Consider the following 4,830-nt stretch of genomic DNA (forward strand, 5'->3'; position numbering starts at 1 on the left):
AAAAAAAAAAAAAAAAAAAGATTGCCTTGATGAAAGGAAAAGTATCCATTTCATTTTACTTAGCCTGGTAAAAAGGCGTTCCCTAGGGCTGCCAGTCACACTGGGGAGAATGGCCTCCTCGTCACTTGTGCTAGGGACATAACCACATGCTGTGGCTCCTGCTCAGAAGGGAAGGCTTTTAGAAGCCAGAGAGACCCATTATCAGATGATGGGGAAAGTGCGGATCAGGTCAGAGGCTTCTTGTGTTCTGTGTCTGTAAATGCGTTCTCTTCCTTTTGCAGTAATGAGGAAGAAGCACTCATTTATGCCCCACCCTGTTATCGGTTGACCTTCCCAGGGTGCTGGGCATATGACCTAGTTTGGTTTATGGGTTTTGTTCTGGGGTAAGGCTCCAGAAAGATTAAAGACGGTACCTGTGGCATTAGAAAACATATATAATTTTCCTGCCCCATGACACTGCTGTGGACATGACCACAACAGGAGGAGAGGCAGGGATAATAGCTGCTTGCTAGTGTGGAAGAGTTGTCCTGTAGCTCAGAAATGGAAATGCAGGGTAGGATATCTTTGGGAAGCAGACTGTTTCTGCTTCCATATTAGGAAGATCTTTAGCTGCTTACAGGAAGAACTGACTGCCGTTAGGACATGCTCAGCTTGTTGTCCCCAGAGACACTAATGGGACGTTGACTTTTTTTTTTTTTTTTTTTGAGGATGAGAAACACTAAAATGTATTATATATTCTGGGCTGGGTGCAGTGATTCAGGCCTGTAATCCCAGCATTTTGGGAGGCAGAGGTGGGAGGATGGCTTGAGCCCAGGAGTTTGAGACCAGCCTGGGCAATGTGAGACTCCATCTGTACAAAATATAAAAAAAAATTAGCCAGTCGTGCTAGTGTGTGCTTATAGTTCTAGCTACTCAGAAGGCTGAGGTGGGAGGATCACCGGGGTCCAGGAGGTCGAGGCTACAGTGAGCTATGATTGCACCCCCAACTCCAGCCTCAGCAACAGAGCGAGACCCTGTTTCTTAAAAAATAAAACAACATATTCTGGGTAGACAAATGGTTAAAGTAGGTCTAATTGGAGAGCTTCCCTAACTTTAACACTTTTTAGGCTACCAGAAAGTAGGGATACTAGTTCATTTAACACCCATATAGCCACTACCTGGATTTAACATCTAGGTCTGTTTCTTTTATTTTTGCTTTACTGACCCATTTAAACTTACTACTTTTGCGGGAAGATGGCGGTGGGGGAAGATGGAGCCTTGCTCTTTTGCCAAGGGTGGAGTACAGTGGTGCCATCTCAACTCACTGCAACCTCACGGAACCTCCAGGGTTCAGACGATTCTCTTGTCTCAGCCTCCCGAATCGCTGGGATTACAGGCATGTGCCACCACGCCCGGCTAATTTTTTGTATTTTCAGTAGAAACGGGGTTTCGCCATGTTGGCCAGGCTGGTCTTGAACTCCTGACCTCAAAGTGATCAGCCAACCTCAGCCTCCCAAAGTGCTGGGATTGCAGGTGTGAGCCATCCTCCTGCCTCAGCCTCCCAAAGTGCTGGGATTGCAGGTGTGAGCCACTGTGCCCGGCCCACAAATGTTTTTTATAATCAATTTTTCAGTCATGATCTAATCAAGGAGCAGGCATTATGCTTATTTGTCTCCTAGCATAAGAGTCCACCCTTTTTCCTTTTTTTTTTTGAGACAAAGTCTCACTCATCCCCCAGGCTGGAGTGCAATGGCGCCATCTCGGCTCACTGCAACCTCTGCCTCCTGGGTTCAAGCAATTCTCCTGCCTCAGCCTCCCGTGTAGCTGGGATTACAGGTGCCTGCCACGAGGCCAGCTAATTGTTTTTGTATTTTTAGTAGAGATGGGGTTTCATCGTGTTGGCCAGGCTGGTCTCAAACTCCTGACCTCAGGTGATCCACCTGCCTTGGCCTCCCAAAGTGCTGGGATTACAGGCATGAGCCACCGTACCTGGCCCCCTTTTTCTTGACTGTGACTGTGAAGGCACTAGTCTTGTCTTGCAGAAGCTCCCTCATTCTAGACTTGTTTGTTTCCTTGTGGTGGTGATCATCTTCCTCTATCTTTATTTCTTACAAGTTGACAAATGCCCCTTCCCCAGTTATGGGGATCCCTATACTACCCTTCCAGGAAACACAGAACCAGGTGCTTATACTTCTTTGTTTCTTCTTAGGTTGGCATCAACTACCAGTCCCCCACAGTGGTGCCCGGGGGTGCCATAGCCAAGGTGCAGCGGGCAGTCTGCATGCTAAACAATACCACAGCCATCACCAAGGCCTGGGCCCGCCTCAACCCAAAGTTTGACCTGATGTATGCCAAGCAGGCATTTATGCACTGGTATGTGGACGAGGGCATGGAGGAAGGGGAGCTCTCTGGGCCGGAGAGGACCTGGCTGCCCTGGAGAAGGATTATGAAGTAGGCACAGAATCTTTGGACAGCGAGGATGATCGTGAGGAGTTCTAGGGGTCCTGGCACGTGTAATACCTGGTCTCTCGCACCAGTTGTGCATCTCATTCCACTGTTCCCTGACCCCCTACAAATACAATGGATGTTGCAAGCGATGTGGAACTCTGTGGAATTCTGCCCAGGCAGTGGGCCATCTTTAAGCTTCTCAGCTTCCTTTGATGTCTTTCTAAGTTAAAGGGCAGGGTGGCCTCTGCTGCTAGGGCCTCCAGCCAGGGCATGTCTAGTATAGGATTGGCACTGCTTCCCTCCCGTGTGAGCGGACCACCCTGACAGCTCTTCGCCGGCTCAGCACCCAGGCTATAGTACTTCACAGGGGTCCCTATGTGTACCCCCTTGTCTCCAGCCCACTTCGAGGAAGAGTAAGCCTTCCAGCCCACTTCGAGGAAGAGAAAGCTGCCAAAAGTTTCTCTGCCCCCAGCATTCTGGGACAGAAACTGCTGGACTTCAGTGCCACAAGGAGTCAAGCACTTCTAACCACTCCTCCCGTCTGATGACCAAGAGAGGGCAGTAGAGGTTGTCTCCACAGCAACCATCTTAGACTTGAGGGCTCTGTCTTGATGCCTTACAAACACAGGGTCCAAGAAATAAGATTCCAAAAAACAAAAAAACAGTGATCTCCAGCCTGGGACTATGAAGATGCGAAATAACTTTTTTTTTTTCTTTTTTTTTTTTTTTTTTGAGACAGAGCCTCGCTCTGTGGCCCAGGCTGGAGTGCAGTGGCACCATCTTGGCTCACTGCAAGCTCCGCCTCCTGCGCTCACACCATTCTTCTGCCTCAGCCTCCGGAGTAGCTGGGACTACAGGTGCCCGCCACCATGCCCGGAGAATTTTTTTTATTTTTAGTGGAGATGGGGTTTCACCGTGTTAGCCAAGATGGTCTCGATCTCCTGACCTCGTGATCAGCCCACCTTGGCCTCTCAAAGTGCTAGGATTACAGGCATGAGCCACCGCGCCCGGCCTCAAAACAACTTACTTTAGGGGACAGGGTCTTGCTGTGTTGCACCAGCTGGAGTGTAGTGGTTATTCTCACAGATGTGGTCACAGCATGCTACAGCCTTGGACTCCTGGGCTCAAGCCATCCTCCTGCCTCAGCCTCCCCATGTGGTAGACTACAGGCACCACCTCATGCCTGGCTATAAAGTAAATCTTAAAAGTGCCTATGAGACTTTTAATCAAGAAATCCATATCTCTTATCCTCAACGGAGTTCCTAATGAGGAAATTAGGAACTATTGTTCTAGAGGCATACCATTTCTGCTCACATGTGGTTTCAGAGATCAGTGTATTAGTAAAAGGTTCTGGCAGTAGTTAATGGCTAAACAAAAGGCCCCTTCTAGAACAGTCCAGGTTCAGGGAGGCTGCTTTTATTATTATTATTTTATTATTATTTTATTTCTTTGGAGACGGAGTCTCGCTCTGTCGCCCAGGCTGCAGTGCAGTGGTGCATGGCCTTGCTTTGGCTTCAGGAAACTGGTTGCTAGCGTTAATCTAGAGACTTATTCCCAGCATCTGTGAGCCTTGCTCCTTGATCCCTGGGAGGGTATTTGCCAAGAGGATGGAATCCCAGAGCCTACCGCATAGTGCCCAGGGTCACAGACTGCCCCTACCGTGGAACTGCATGCGTAGGTCCAGAGGGGCTGTGGCCCTGTGTACTGGTCAGTCCCCACGCGTTGGCCCTCTTCCTTTTTTACCGTTTTCCTCTGTATTTGCATTTCTGAGCAGAGAGGTCTGACAGTCTTCTGCTTGGCTGTATTCCCCCTTTGCCTGAGTCCCCATAGTCCCCAAAAGACAAGGGCCTCAACCTACTGTGTTCATTTGTCTTAATTCGCGAATAGCATGGCTCTGACGTGGGTATGTGTCCTTACGTGTGCCCTCTTTCTTTCATGTAAGCAACACAAGTCTCCCTTGCTATAGCGGTTGATTTTTTCTATTTTACTCCAGAGTCTTTCGCCAAAGCTGTTCCCAGGAGACTCCTAACCTACTGGTTCCTCTAGTACTGGGGTTAGAGGTGGAATAAGGGCACAGAAGGAAGGGAAAGAGGTTGGAGAAACTTGCTCTATTAAAGTGCCTATTGCCAGGCACGGTGGCTCACGCCTGTAATCCCAGCACTTTGGAAGGTTGAGGCGGGTGGATCACCTGAGGTCAGGAGTTCGAGACCAGCCTGGCCAACATGGTGAAACCCTGTCTCTACTAAAATTACAAAAAAGTAGCCGGGCGTGGTGGCGCATGCTTGTAATCCCAGCTACTCAGGAGGCTGAGGCAGGAGAATTGCTTGAACCCAGGAGGCGGAAGTTGCAGTAAGCTGAGATCACACCATTGCACTCCAGCCTGGGCAACAAGAGCAAAACGCC

General features: G+C 49.2%; 1 pseudogene; it reads left to right on the forward strand.

The window, feature by feature from the left end:
* The window catches only part of LOC105547096, a 17,964-nt pseudogene extending 15,399 nt beyond the window's left edge, over positions 1–2,565 (forward strand).
* The last annotated feature ends 2,265 nt before the right edge of the window (positions 2,566–4,830 follow it).

Source organism: Mandrillus leucophaeus, unplaced genomic scaffold, assembly GCF_000951045.1.
Source record: "Mandrillus leucophaeus isolate KB7577 unplaced genomic scaffold, Mleu.le_1.0 Scaffold38, whole genome shotgun sequence".
NCBI classification, from domain to species: Eukaryota; Metazoa; Chordata; class Mammalia; order Primates; family Cercopithecidae; genus Mandrillus; species Mandrillus leucophaeus.